The sequence below is a fragment of the Durio zibethinus genome, chromosome 22 (genome assembly GCF_047325235.1).
Source record: "Durio zibethinus cultivar Kanyao isolate XHJ-2024 chromosome 22, ASM4732523v1, whole genome shotgun sequence".
Lineage (NCBI taxonomy): Eukaryota > Viridiplantae > Streptophyta > Magnoliopsida > Malvales > Malvaceae > Durio > Durio zibethinus.
Genome location: NC_143183.1, coordinates 9022811 through 9040967, shown reverse-complemented (window position 1 = coordinate 9040967; position 18157 = coordinate 9022811).

Here is an 18157-nt window from a genome sequence, read left to right as displayed (position 1 = left end):
TAAAATTACCATTTATAAACAAAAGTAGAATATATAATATTAAAATATCTGTTATGAATATAAATTATATTCATTAATATTAATGAACGATTAATATTAAATATATTAAAAATAAGCTTGTAGAATAACATTTTATTCCAATACTAATAAATTTATAAATTATATATATATTTAAATATTTATTATAGTATTATAACTTTTAATTTATTTTAATTATATAATTATATAGTTAATATTTATGGGTTTAAATTTTTAATTAAATAATTAAACATTTTATAATTAAAATTCTTAATTCTTAATTATTAATATTTTACATATTAATATATTTCTATTATTAATATTAACAATTTTAAATTTAAAATTATCAATTTAAGGATATAAATTGTTATATTTAATTTTTGATTAAATTATATTTATTTCTATTTGTTAAATTTATTAATTAAAATTATTTGAATAGTAATTATAAACTAAAATAACCAATATTTTTGTATACTATAAAACTAGTAATATTTGTTAAATAATAATGTTAAGCCTTAATTAATATTAATTGAATAATAATTATTTATTATTTATGATTATTCAATTATATAATACTAATTTTATCTAATAATTTTTTAATAAATCCTAAATACAAAATATTATTATTTAATTTAAATTATTAATTATATTTATTAATAGTAAATATAATATTAATTAATAATTGTATTTAGGATTTATTATAAAATTATTAGATAAAATTATTAATATTTTACTAAATATTTAATTTTACTATCTTTAATTCCAAATCAATTAAGTCATGAGTATAATTAATTATGATTTATTAATTTAATAGTAATTAATAATATAAAATTATTGGTTTTAATATTTCAAATAATAAATATTGTTTACTTATTAATTATTTCAAATGGTTAAGACTATTAGAATAATTATATACTTCAAATCATTTTGACCATTTTTTAGTCATAAAACAATTGTTTCAATTCATACAAGCTTATTCAGAATAAATTAATACTAATTTATTAACATTTAAAAAATTAATAAGAAAGAGATTTAAAAGATAAATCTATTTACCAAATAAATAGTCATAATTATTTGAACTGATTTGGTAAACAGATTTATTATTTAAATCTGTTACCTATTATTTTTGAAATATTAAGCAATTAGTATTATTTTATTTCAAATAAGCTTGTATGATAAAAAATAATTGTATTATGATAAAATAAAAGATCATAATGATTTGAAATAGATAATTATTCAAATGGCCATAATTATTTTAATTGATTTGGTAAATAGATTTATTTTTTAATTTCTTATTAATTTAGGAAATATAATAAATTAGTATTATTTTATTCCATCTAAGCTTGTATTAACTAAAACAATTGTTTTATGACAAATTAAAAGTTATAACTTTTTTAAATAGACAATTATTCAAATAATAATAATCTCAAATCGTTAAAATTTTTGTTATTTTGTTTCATATTATATGTTACAATATAATGTATATTAATATAAAATATTATATTCATAAATCTAATCAATAATTAATATAATTAATATTATAATATGAATAATAATAGATATGTTATATCTATAATAACTAATTATTAAAAAATTATATTTATTAAAATAATTTATATATTATTTATAAATAAATAAGTATAATAATAGCATTATGATAATTATAATTTGATTATAAATTAATATTTATATATTAATTTAATTATATATATAATTAATAATATATTATAATAATTATAATAATTATAATAATTTATAAATTATTATTTATTAACTAATATGAATATATGTTATATTAGTAAATATCAAATCAAGATAAATTTGATAAATTGTTATTTCAAATAGCAATTTGAAGTATACTACTGCTCTAATAGGCATAACTATTTGATATGGTTTTCTAAACAAATTTATTTTTTAAATCTTTTACTTATTAATTTTTGAAAGATTAATAAATTAATATTATTTTATTCTGAATAAGCTTTTAGAATAAAAAACAATTGTCATATGACCAAATAAAATGGTAAGAACAATTTGAAATAGATAATTATTGAAATGACCATAATGATTTGAACTAATTTAGTAAACATATTCACTTTTTAAATCACTTATTTGAATTTGTTTGGTGAACAGATTTATTTTTTTAAATCTCTTTCATATTAATTTTTCAAATGTTAATAAATTAGTATTAATTTATTTTGAATAAGCTTGTATGAGCTGAAACAATTGTTTTATGACTAAACAAAAGATCAAAATGATATGAAATAGATAATTATTCTAATAATTTTAACCATTTGAGCTGATTCAGTAAACAAATTTATTTTTTAAATCTCTTACTTATTAATTTTCAAAATATTATTAAATTAATATTATTTTAATCCAAAGAAGCTTGTACGAACAAAACAATCGTTTTACGTTAAAAGAAAAGGTCATAACGATTTTGAATCTATTATTGCACTAATAATAGATTTTGAAATAAATTATTATTTAAAATAATAATGCTTATAATTAAAATAAGGTTTTTTAATAATACTATTTTTATTAAATAATATGAAAATTAATATTATTTTTTATTAATTAAATATTAATTAATATTAAATTAAATTAACAAAAATATAAATACAAAAATAAACTTTAAAACATAGCTTGTTTTATAATAAATTCATAATATATAATTAATATAGTTTATTAATTTATAAATTAATTTGTATCTTGATAAAATATCATTTTATAATTGTTAAATGACTTATGATAATATTAACATATGATATTAATAATTATTTAATTATTAATAAATTTAATTAATCAATAAATAAATCATTATTGCTATATTATTAACTTTATAACTTATTAAATATAATATATTTATTTTTATTATTTATAAATAAATAATATTAAATAATTTATTATAAATAATAATAAATAGTAATATTACCTAAATTAATAAGAACTTTAAAAAATAAATCAGTTTACTGAATTAGTTAAAATAAATAATTTTTATTAATTTTTATATTATTATTACAAATATTTTTGTTATTAATAATATTAATTTTACTTATTAATAAATTACTAATAAATTAATATTTATACTATAATATCTATACAATAATTTTAATATTATTATATTTAATTAATCAACTATATAAGTAAAAACTTATTATTAATTTATAGTTGGTTTATTTTATGTTATTTACAATATTATTTATAAATAATAAATTGTTATTTAAACTTATAATGATAAGTTTAATGATATGAGGATAAGAATGGATATGATTTTAAATTTTATTAGATACGAAAATGGTGACGGATAATAATGTACCCACCTCGTATCCGTACTCATACCTTATGTATATATTTATATATATTTAGTATATAAATTTTTTATTAAATAATATAAATTACTATTTTAAATTAATAAGAATTAATATATTGTTATTGAAAAATATATATTTATAAAAAATTAAAAAATAAATTTTATTTATTATTTCTTTTAAAAACTATAGGTATGAAAATTACTCACACCGATTAAATACCTGCAAAGATAAGATAAATTTAAAATAATAATGAAAACAATTAAAATAACTTGGCTTATAAATTACAATATTATTTTTAATCTTCATTTAGTAATTATATAGTATAATTATCAATTTGGCTATTATAATTTAATATATTAATATAATTTCAATTTTAAACTAATAGTCATATATTAGTTAATATTTATAATATTATTACTATTTATTATAATAATTAATTTATATAGTATCATGTAATAATTTAATAAATTATAATAATTAAATATTATTAATAATATTTTATGAATTATATTAATTATTATAATATGTAATTATAATTGTATATTATATATTATATAATAATTATTTATTATATAATTTAATTGGACATATATATTAATAATTAAATAACATAATGATAATTGTTTGACAATAATAGTTAATAAAATATTAATAATAACTATTAACTATTAATATTATAATTAATTATAAGCTATAATTAAAATTATTTGATATAATTATATTTTAATTTTAATTTAATTATTAATAGTAATTAAGTTATTTTATTATAAGTTATAATATTAAATATTTGAATTGGTTAGGTAAACAAAATTATTTTTTTAAATCTCTTACTTATTAATTTTTAAAATATTAATAAATTCGCTTTATTTTATTTCAAATAAGCTAGTATGAATTGAAAATTTTGTTTTATGATAAAACAAAAAGTCATAATTTTTGAAATAGATAATTGTTATTATAGTCTTAAATATTTACACAGGTTTGGTAAGCAAATTTATTTTTAATTCTCTTAGTTATTAATTTTCAAAATATTATTAGATTAGTATTATTTTATTTCAAATAAGCTTTTATAAACAGAAATAATTATTTTATGATAGAACAAAAGATTATAACAATTTGGAGTATACAATTGTTCAAATAGTTATAATTATTTGAACTAATTCAGTAAATATATTTATTTTTTAAATCTTTTATTAATTTTTGATAACTTAATCGATTATTAAGTTAATTAATAATTATAATTTAATATATAAATAATTACAAACATAATTAAATAATTTAATATATAATTAAATAGTATGAATTATATATAAATTATAACAATTATATAAACATAAATTATATTAATAACTTAATATTATATTATATTTTAAACTTAAAAAAACATAATATGTTAAATAATATTGCTAATTTTAATATTGAGTTGAAAATAATTACTATATTAATTCTACAAAAGAAGGAATTACTATTAAATATTAAATATTGTATATAATATAAAATTATTAATTAAATAATTAAGTATATCTATTATAATTTACTTAAAATAAATTATAGAATAAATCTCCAACTTCTTAATTTTGAAATATTAATAAATATAGTTATTCTCTTATTGATTATATTTTATAATATTAACTAAGAAAGAGATTTAAAAAAAAATTTATTAATTTAAAAACAGAATAATAATTATTAAACTATTATTAATATTATTATAAATTATAATAGTTAATTAATAATTACTATAGTTATTAATATTTGAACTTGTTGGTAAACATATTTATTTTAAAATATTAATAAATTAATATTATTTTAATCCGAATAGGCTTTTATTTTGAAAAACAATTGTGTCATGAGAAAACAAAAAGTCATAATTATTTAAACTTATTCGATAAATAGATTTATTTTTTAAATCTTTTACTTAGTAGTTGTATGCATATTAATAAATTTGTATAATTTTATTTGAAATAAGCTTGTACGAACAGAAAATTTATTTTAGGACAAAACAAAAGGTTATAGCGATTAGAAATAGATAATTATTCAAATAGTCATAATTATTTGTACTTGTTAGATAAATAGATTCATTTTTTAAATCTTTTATTATTTTTTAGAATATTAATAAAATATAATTATATTATTTCAAATAAGCTAGTACAGATAGAAACAATTATTTTATGATGAAACAATTGTTTTGTGATAAAACAAAAGGTCATAATGATTTAAAATAGATAATTATTCAAACAGTCATAACTATTTGCATTGGTCAGGCCAATTGATTCATTTTTTAAATCTATTACTTATTATTTTCAAAATATTGATAAATTAGTATTACTTTATCTGAATAAGGCTGTATGAACAGAAATAATTATTTTGTGACAATACAAATGGTCATAATGATTTGAAATAAATAATTATTCAAATAGTTATAACTAATTGAACTGGTTTAGTAAACAGTTTTACTTTTTAAATTTCTTACTTCTTAATTTTCAAAATATTAATAAATAATTATATAACTTATAAATAATTTATATGAATTGTCAATATACTTGTAATTTATTAACATATATAATAATTATAAATACATAATAACATTTTACTAAACCTAATATAATTTATATTAATAATAAAATTTTATAGTATTATAGTTAATATATAATAAATTTATATTTAATAATTGCTATTAATATTATTAAAGAATATATATAGTTATTTTATAGTTATAAAATATAATATAATAAATTTTAATATATTTAACTTATTATATTATACTAATATTTTAAATTATATTATGATCTTTTAATTGATTATAATTTATAATAAGTTATTAATATTTGAATAACAATAAACTTAATAATAAATTTATCTAATAACAATTAAATTTAATAAATTAGTAAATTATTTATTTAAATTTATCCAAGCAATTAATAATAATATCAAATTATTATCAAATTATCATTAATATTGAATTATTTTGACTAATTATTATAACTAATTTTTAATAATATTATAATGATTATAATATTCATATTATTTATTTAAATAATAATAATATTTAAATGTTATAATAACAAAATAATTAAATAATAAGACAATTTTCATATTAATATAGAATTTAAATATACTTATTTGATTTATAATAATAATTAATAACAAAAAATATTAGTTATGATAGTTAAATTATCATTATATTTAACTAATATATATATATTAATTATTAGTAATATATATAATAATTATTATTAATAATTGAGATATTATTATACCATCTGCTTCAACAACAATTATTTATTATGATACTATATTTAATTATAATATGGATTACCCTTAACAAAGCTATATCAATTCAATATTAACAATTATTAATAGGTATGAATAAATAATTAGATTTATTTGTATTAATTATCCAAAATAAAAATAATTAATTATCATAATTTAAATTATTATAATGTGTTAGTTTTGATAATATTATTAATACGATAATAATAAATATTTATTATAATTATTATATATATTAAAACAGACTTAAAATAATAATAATTTTATATTTTACATATTAATAATGTTATAATAGTTTTAATAGATATAATAATGATAAACTATATTATTATCTTAATTATTATTAATTATAACATTATTATTATCTTAATAATAACAATTAAAGTTATTAATTATTTTAATAATTTATAATACTAATAATATTATAATTATCCTAATAATTACTAATAATGATTATCTTTAATTAATTAAAATAGTCATAACTATTTGAATTGGTTTAGTAAATTGATTTAGTTTTTAAATCTCTTATTAATTTTTAAAATATTAATAAATCAAAATTATTGTATTTTGAATAATTCTGTATGAACAAAAACAATTATTTTATGACAAAACAAAAGGTCATAACAATTTGAAATAGATAATATTCTAATAGACATAACTATTTGAACTTGTTTGATAAACAGATTTATTTTTTAAATCTCCTACCTATTAATTTGCAAAATATTAATAAAGTAGTATTATTTTATTTTGAATAAACTTGTATGAATACAAACAATTGTTTTATGACAAAACAAAAGTTCATAACTATTAGAAATAAAAAAAAAATTGTTCAAACAGTTATAACTATTTGAGCTTACTCGGTAAACAGATTTATTTTTTAAATCTTTTACTTATTAATTGTTGGAATATTATTAAATTAGTATTATTTTATTTTGAATAAGCTTATATAGACAAAAACAATTGGTTCATCACAAAACAAAAGGTCATAACTATTTAAAATAGATAATTGCTCAAATAGTCTAATCTATTTGAACATGTTCAAAAAACAAATTTATTTTTTAAATTTTTACTTATTAAATTTTGGAATATTAATAAATTTAATTACTTTATTCGAAATAAGCTTGTATGGATAGAAAAAATTGGTTTATCACAAAACAAAAGGTCATAATTGTTTGAAACAAATAATTGTTCAAATAGTCAGAACTATTTGAACATGTTCAAAAAACAAATTTATTTTTAAAATTTTTACTTATTAAATTTTGGAATATTAATTAATTTAATTATTTTATTCAAAATAAGCTTGTATGAATAGAAACAATTGTTTTATAACAAAACAAAATGTCATAACGATTTGAAATAGATAATTGTTTAAATAGTCATCACTATTTAAACTTGTTCAGTAAAAAAATTCATTTTTTAAAATCTCTTACTCATTAATTTTTAGAATATTAATAAATTAGTAATATTTTATTTCAAATAAGCCTATATGAATTGATACAATTGTTTTATGACAAAACAATAGGTCATAGTTATTTGAAATAGATAATTATTCAAATAGTTATGAATATTTGAATTATAAGATTTCAAATTCAATTGTTTTTAAATCTTTATTAAGAAAATAAATCTATTTTTAGAATAAGTTATATCTAATTATAAGAATAAGTAATAAGTTTACAATTATTGATTTGAATAAACATATTTAATTAATATTAAATTTATGAATATTGATTTTAATTTAAATATTTTAATTAATTAATTAATAATTTTAATTATGGACTAAAAGTCAATAATTATTAATAACAATAATTATTTAACAATTGTTTCTGAATTGTATATTAATTAATTATAATATTTAATTATAATTAATTAAATTAATTAATATCCATCCTCGTATTATTTGAAATTGCTATAACCTTTTGCTTTGTCATAAAATAATTTTTTTTGTTCATAGAAGCTTTTTTTGAATAAAATAATAAAAATTTATTATAAAATTGATCAAATCTACCCTCCTGTGATAGTTTATAATTTCAATTAGTTAAATAATTGTATATTAATAAAGTAATAAATTATTTTATTATTTATAAATTTAAATTTAATAAAATTTATTAATAATTATTGTATATTTATTAATTATAAAAAAATTAAAAATTATTAACTATAATAAATATGTATTATATTTTTACTTAATATAAATAAAATTTATTATTTAAACTGATTAAGGTTAATTTATAATAAACTAAAATTATAATGTTATATTATATATATATAATATTTATATTAAAATTATATGTTATACAATATTAATAATTATTTGCATTAATTATACTAACATAATTAATAACTTAATTATTAATATTTATTATAATTATATATAATTATATTATTTAATAATTATTATAAATTTATGTGAACTATATCCAAATAAAATAGTTATATTAATACTAATTAAATTAATATTTGAACTTTAATATATTAAATATTTAAAGTTTAATATTTGAATTGTTCCTACAATTTAAGTTATAAGTTAACATATAACTTAATTATCAATAATTAAATTGTAATAAGTTCTAGTTATATGTTAATAATAAATATGTATTATAAATTATTTATAACTATTTATAATTATAAAATTATTTGTAAATAAATTTGCTACTTTATTAACAATTATTTTATTACGATACTTTATTATAATAATTATTATAATTATTTTAATTTGAAATATAATATTATATTTATAGTCTTAATATAATTAAATCATTTCAAACATACCTATGACCTTTTGTTTCTAATTCTGATATATAAGGGTTTAGTCAAAATTAATTTAATTAATTAAAGCTTTATACCAATTTTATGATTATTCATTATTATAAATATATAATAGGAACATTAATTTAAAAAAACAAATTATAATAAAATTATTAATTATTAATAAGTAATTTATTATTAATAAATAAAAAATTATATTTATAATTTAATTGTAAGTATGGATAATCTTTTATGATTATTATAATAAGTACTATTTAATTTATTGCTTATAATTTATATTATTGAAATAATAATTATATAATAATTATTACATTATTTATTATTAATAATAATTAATTTACATATACTTATAAATATACATATAAGTAATATATTATATTAATTATAGTTATAAATATAATAAACAAAAGTAGAATATATAATAAGATATCCACTGATAATTATTACTAGGTAGTTTATAATAAATCTTATGAATCTAAATTTACTTATATTTATTAAAAATTATTCAGTTATTTTATTACATTAAAATTATTAAATAACTGTTACGAACAATTATTAACTAATACTAATTTATAGTAGTATTAACTATACTATTAATAAATTTATATGTTAATAAATTTAATAATTATTAGCATTTTATAAATTAATTACTATATCTGAAAATTAATATTAATAATTATTTATAATAATATATAAAATTTATTAATTAATTATTATAACTTAATAATAATTTATATTAAATTATTAATTTTATATTACAATTTATAATTATATTATAAATTAACATAATATTAATAAGTATTATATTATAATTAAATTAAATAATTCAATTTAAATTTAATATAAGTTTCCTACTTAAATTATAATATTAATTATTTATATAATTACAAATAAATTAATTATTTATTATATATTAATTATAATTTTAGTTATATTAATTATTAAATTTAATTTATTATTATAATATATTAATAAGTAATATTATAATAAAAAATATATTTTTTGATAATTATATTATTTTTTAATAATTATAACAAATATATTATAATTAGTTATATTTAATATTAAATTTTTATTAAATAGAAAATTAAATGTGTAATTTATAATCTATATAATATTATAATTAAATATATTTCAAAATTAATTATATATTAATTAATAATAAATTAAATTATAATTTAATATTAATTTGATAATTATAACTAAATTATAAGGATTATAGTTAACTATTTAATTTAACAATTATACAAATTTATTATATTCTATAACATAAGTTTTTATATTATAAAAATTGTAATTATATACTTAATTAAATATATTATTGATATATAATAATTATATATTATAAACAAATATAATTAAATTACTAAGTTACAAAAGGTTATAATTATTTGAAATAGATAATTGTTCAAATAGTCAGATCTATTTGAACATGTTCAAAAAAACAAGTTTATTTTTTAAAATTTTACTTATTAAATTTTGGAATATTAATAAATTTAATTATTACTAATTGTTTTAATATTACTAATTATCTAACAGTTAAATCAATTAGATTTAATAGTATAATCAAATTAATAACAATATCAATCTAATTTAATACTATAATGAAATTAATAATTTTATGACTAAACAAAAGGTCAGAATGATTTGAAATAGATAATTATTCTAATAATCTTAACTATTTGAACTGATCGGCAAACACATTTATTTTTTTAAATCTTTTACTTATTAATTTTTCAAATATTATTAAATTAGTATTATTTTTATCTGAATAAGCTTATATGATAAAAAAACAATTGTTTTATGACAAAACAAAGATCATAACAATTTGAGATTAATATTTGTTCAAATAGTCATAACTATTAGAACTACTTTGAAAAATAGCTTTAGTTTTTAAATCTCTTGCTTAATAATTTTTGAAATATTAATAAAATAGTATTATTTCATTTCAGATAAGTTTTTATTAACTGAAACAAATTTTTTATGACAAAAAAAACATCAAAATAATTTTAAATAGATAATTGTTTAAATAATCATATCTATTTGAAATTGTTCAGTAAACAAATTTATTTTTTTAAATCTCTTCCTTTAATTTTTCGAATGTTAATAAATTAGTATTATTAATTAATTTATACTAATTTAATAACTATTATATAATATATAATTAAATTATTTAATTAACATAAATAATTATTAAAATAACTATTAATTATATAACAGTAATATTTATATTAATTAAATAATTTAACATTTAAATGGAGATAGATACATGAATAACTTATTATTCATTAAATAATAATAATTATTTAATAATATTATATAATATATTATAACAATAGTATTATCAATTTAATATAAGATTATATTAATTAATTTAATATCAAGTTATTTAATAATTAATATTAACACTTAAATTATATTAATATTAAATATAATTTTAATAATTTATAACAATTAATATTATAATTAATATTAATTACTAATATAATAGTATAATATTTCAACAATTATTAATTAATCAAATAGTAAAATAATATTATATTATTTGTAAAATAATATTAAATATTTATTGTTTTATATTAAAATGAATGAGTATATTTTTATATAAAAATAAACAAGTATAAATATTTAATCTATTATCAAATAACGGATAATTACTATTATTAAATTAATATAACAATAAATAATTAATAAATTCCTTTTGATTAAAGTTTATAATCAAAATTTATTTTAGTTATTTGATTATTATAATGTATTACAATTTAATATAACTATTAGTTTAATTTTTTTTTAAAATAGTAATAAAATAATATTATAATTATTATTATAATAAATTAGTAATTATTATAATTTAAATTTAATATAATGCTTCAACTCATTCATGCTTATTCGAAATTAATAATTATGTTATATTATTTCTATATTAGTAATATATTAAATAATAATATTAATTATATAATTTAAATATAATACTATAATTAATATTAATATAGTTAAAATACTAATCTTAATTCATGATTACAAATAATTATTTAACTATTTGATAAAATAATCTAATTATATCATATTTATAAATTATACTAGTATATTATACTATATAATTATATAATATATTATATATTTATTATTTATATAATATTATAACTATTATATATTTAAGTTATTTATAATTATTATACTAATTTTAATTATTTATTATTATTTTAATGATTTAAAATAAATAATTGTTCAAATAGTCATAACTATTTGAACTTATTAGTTTAATAGATTTGAAATAAGTTTGTTATAATATTAAAACAATATTATTAATTGATAGCTTAATATTCAATTATATTAATTAATTATATAGTTATATTATATTAATTTATTACTAAAATAGTAAATTAGATTTACTATTTAATAAAATAGTCATAACTATTTGAACGTATTATAAATAATATATTATAAATTATTATAATAATAATTATTACAATTATCTTAGTTCATTTTATACATAATTTATATAAATAATTAAACAATTCATTATTAAAATAGTCATAATTAATTATTATAATCATTAATATATTATTAATTTTTAAATTATTAATAATACTAGTTTATTAATATTTCAAAAATTAATAAGTAGAAGATTATCTGTTTACTGAACTAATTCAAATAATTTTGACTATTTAAATAATTATATATTTCAAGTCATTATAACCTTTTATTAATTAATTATTCAAATTAATAAATATATTAATATATTATAATTATAATTATAATATAATTGTCATAACGGTTTTGTGTCCGCCCAACGAATTTGAAAACGAAATAAAAAATAATGGAGTCGCCACCAATCTTTTTTTGGCTAGGTGCGATTGGTTACCTACTAAAACATATCATTTTAATAAAGTTTTAAAATTAATTAAAATTTATTAAAAAGATAATTTATAGTCTGCGAAACAGTCTAGGTTAAGGAATCGATTACGTGTAGGGAAGGATTAGCACCCCCACAGCGCCCGTTAAAAATGGTACCAATTAACAACGTGTTATCCTTTGATTTTGATAAAAATAGTCCAATTTTTAGTGTTCGAAAAATAATTTTTTTGATTTTGTTATTTATTAAAAAAAATTTATTCTCGAGAAAAATAAATTAAAACCTTTTTATTGAAACAATTCTTAAAATGTTCCAGTACGTTGGTAACATTAGAAGAACTTTTTCTCACCTAGAGATTTTTTAGGCATCACTACTCGGAATAGCTTAGAATCTCATCCTTGAAGGCTCAAATTTACTTTTCGTAAAAAAATGTCATACATGCGATGAAAAATGTTACCATGTTGATGCACACATTTTATTTTCTGTTGTTAGAAATTTTATTAATTATTTTATTAATATTCTTATTTAAAATTTTGAAGAAAAATGAAAATTTCATTATATTGAAGATTTTCTATAAATATTCCAATACACTAGTAATATTTCAAAAAATCTTCTCACCTAGATATTTCTTAAAGCATCTCTACTCAGAATACTTTTAGAATCCCATCATTGGATAAAATTTCTTCTTTTCTCATTTTTATTACTTATATTTTTAATATATTAATCAATTTTTATTTATTACTTTTAAAAAAAAGAAAATTCTTTATAAATACTCCAATACACTGGTAGTATTTAAAAAAAATCTTCTCACATAGAGATTTCATAGGCATCACTACTCGGAATACCTTTGAATCTCATCGTTGGATAAAAATTTTCTTTTCCTATATTTTTTATTAATTAGTATTATTATTAAATTTTATTTTTATATTATTTTGCTTTTAAAGTTTATTTTAAAAAATTAACAAAATTAAAAAAAAAATTAACCACATATTTCATCATTTAATCTAACAAATATAAATATTTTAATATGCATAAATATTAATAAAATAATATATAAAAATTTTAAAAAATTTTTTTTTACCTGAATCGGATCGATCAACAATCCGATCAACGTATGGTTCGGTCCGACGATTCGACTTGATCTGGTCCAGTTTAAATGGATCAGTCAGGGGCTGAAGGAGAAACGGGTCATCGGGTCGGGTCACGGGTCGACACGCAAATCTTCAGAGGTTAAAATGGTGTCGTTTTGGGCCTTTAATGAAACGACGTCATTTTGGTTTTGACGATTTATATAAAAGAGCAAAAAAAACTTTTTTTAGCCATTCTTTCCTCCTCTGAAAAAAAAGCCCTATTTCCACTATTTTTTTTCAGACTGACCTAGGGCCGGTGGCCATTCGTCTTGACGGCCGTCGTGATCCTCGTCGACGGTGAGCTCTGACCGCTGTCGTCGGTGTTGAAAATTCCAAAAAACTCTCACAAACTCCTCTCAACCCCCTGAACACAGATCCAACCTTTTCACCAAAAAGAGTCCCAAAATCCTCAGATCTGCTGGTGAAGTTTTAGTGAAACTGTATTTTTTTTTGTATTCTGACTTTTTTTTTTAAACTGACTTTTGTTTTTCTTTTTCGTGCAAGAAGCTCGATGTTGGGTTCTTCTCTATGGGGAGGACTATTTGATTTTTTTTGGTAGAATCTCTCTTTTATTTTTCTTTTTTTTTCCTCTCTTTTTTTGATCGGCCAAATAGAGCTTTGGCAGTGCCTCGTGCCTAAGGGAATGGCACAGGGCTAGGCATGAGGGTGCAAACACGAGCCCCATGCCTCTTTGTTTCTTCTGTATTATCTGGTACCAGGGTAAGATGAACAGGGTATGGGTGAGGGATGGGTGGTAGGGTATAACGATCAGAGAGGTAGTAGTGGTACCAGGGAAAGCACCACTGCCATCCCCAAAATTTTTTTTTTCTGTTCCTTTTTTTGGTATTTTTTTTTGTATTTTGTATTTAATAGTATTATTATTTTTTTTAGGACAAATTTGATGTCCACAGCTGCCCCTCTTTGGACATTATTGATAATCAGTAATAGGACAAAGACAAAGACAACAATTTTGTCCAAAATCCAAATAGATCAAATAAAAAATGCTCCTCTCACTTGAGGCTCGACAACTTTAAAATCTCTTTTGGAAAAGTTTCTCTCAGCAGAGGCTCAACAATTTTTAAAAATTCTTATCTTGAAAAAGGCTCCTCTCAACAGAAGCTCAATAGCTTTAAAAATCTCATCTTGAAAAAAACTCCTCTCAACAGAGACTCAACGACTTTAAAATCTCTTTTGAAAAAGCTCCTTTCAGCAGAGGCTCAACAACTTTAAAAATCTCATCTGAAAAAGTTCCTCTCAACAGAGGCTTAACAATTTTAAAATCCATCTTGAAAAGGGCTCCTCTCCATCTTAAAAAGGGTTCCTCTCAGCAGAGGCTCAACAACTTTAAAAATTTCATCTTGAAAAAGGGCTCTTCTCAACAGAGGCTCAACGACTTTAAAAATCATCTTGAAAAAGGGCTCATCTCAGCAGAAGCTCAACAACTTTAAAAATTTCATTTGGAAAAGCTCCTTTTAACAGAGGCTCAACAACTTTAAAAATCATCTTGAAAAGGGTTCCTCTTAGCAGAGGCTCAATAACTTTAAATTTTCATTTGGAAAAGCTCCTCTCAGTAGAGGTTCAACAACTTTAAAATTTCATTTGAAAAGCTCTTCTCAGCAGAGGCTCAACAACTTTAAAAATTCTCATATTAGAAAAACTCCTCTCAGTAGAGGCTCAACAACTTTAAAATTTTATCTTGGAAATGGCTCCTCTCAGCAGAGTCTCAACAACTTTAAAAATATAATTTGGAAAAGCTCTTCTCAGCAGAGGCTCAACGATTTTAAAATCTCTTCTTTTCTCAAAACTGAGTTCTTTTCTTTTAACAAGTAAATTTTTCTCTTTTGAAATCTTTTGTTTGATCAGAAAATGGAAAGTCTCTGTCCTTATTAAAACTGCTCATGGATGCATGTACTGAGTGCTCTAAATGCAATGCATGTAATGAAATCAAAATTATTCATTGTAGTAAAAAGGTTCTAAAAATCTTTCACTTTTGGCTTCTTTTATCATAATTCTTATATGACCGATTTGTTCATAATATTTTTCTTTTTCAAAAGTTTGCAACATCATTATCTTGTCATGCTTTTCTCATCATTTTTCATTTGTCTTTGTCAATTTTTTTTTAAAAAGTAATGCTAAGATCTTTCATGTTTGTTTTTCTTTTCATCATTTTAAATCCAAGACCAATAAAATGCAATCACACATTTCTCCTATTCATGTGGAGGACAAAAAAATGAGAATAAAGGAATGGATAGGTGTTATTTCGAAAGGAAAGATAGCATATTGGTCACAAGTGCATGGCAAAGTATTTGAGTTGAAACAAAGGTGCCCAAATGATGATCATAAGATAATCATGAACAAAATATTCCCAAATTCTTTTTCTAAAACTAAATTAGATGACTTCCTTGATCCTTCAGAGTTCATCAAACTACACTTGCCCCTATATTGTGGAATGATGCTTCTTCTTCGCATCCAAGTTGCCTTTTGTCAAGTTTTCAGCTTCAGATGAGTCATTATTTTTTTATTTTTTACTTTTTTTCTTTTTTTTCTTTTTTCTTTCAAGAAAAATATTTCTTTCACAGCATCTGAGTTTATTAGAGTAGGTAAATCACTTTCGTCCATCGTTGCCAAAATCAATGCCCCACCAGAAAAGGCTTTTTTCACCACATACGGGCCTTCTCAATTTGGTGTCCATTTTTTTCGATTATCATGTTGATTTGTAAGGATCTTTTTCAGCACTAAATTTCTTTCCTTAAAGCAACGGGGATAGATTTTCTTATCATGTGCTTTCATCATTCTCTTTTGATATAATTGACCATGACAAAGTGTTGTATGTCTTTTCTCTTAAATAAGGTTCAACTGCTCGTAGCAATTTTGAACCCATTCTGCTTCTTCTAATTCTACCTCCATCAAGACTCTTAGCGAGGGAATTTCACTTCGATCGGTAGCATAGCTTCCATTCCATATACCAAAGAGAACAGAGTGGCCCTATTAGGAGATATTAAAATTACCCCAATACCATGACCCAAAGCATTAGCAGCTCCATCAAAATACATCCTCCAAGACTATTCAACAAGTTTATTTTCTTCAATGGCCATCACATCTTCATCGGGAACTCCAAATTCATTAGTTCATAATTTTTGATAGCACGATCGGTAAGGAACTCGACTACAACACTTTTTTTATAGCTTTTTGAGTCACATAAATGATATCATATTCTGAAAGCATAACTTGCCACCGTGCTATTCTTCCTGCCAATGAGAGCTTTTTGAAGATATACTTAATAGGATCCAACTTTGCTATGAGCCAAGTGGTATGATAAAGCATGTATTGTCGGAGCCTTCGAGTTGTCCAAGCTAATGCGCAACATATCTTTTCTAATGGTGAATACTTGGACTCATAATCAGTGAATTTTTTACTCAAGTAGTATATTGCTCATTCTTTCCTGTCAGTTTCATCTCTTTGCCCCAGCACACATCCCATTGAATTTTCATGCACTATTAAGTACAAGATCAAAGGTTTTTTCAGGATTGGTGGCACTAACACAGGTGGATTTGACAAGTATTCTTTGATCCTATCAAAAGCTTCTTGGCATTTATCATTCCATTCTCCGGGATCATATTTTTTGAGAAGCTTGAAAATAAGATCGCACTTATAGGTGAGTTGAGAGATGAAACAAGCAACATAGTTCAGTCTCCCTAGAAAACCTCGCACTTCTTTTGGGGTACAAAGAGGAGATAAGTTTTGGATGGCTTGTATTTTATCTGGGTTCACTTCGATTCCTCTTTCACTAACCACAAAGCCCAATAGTT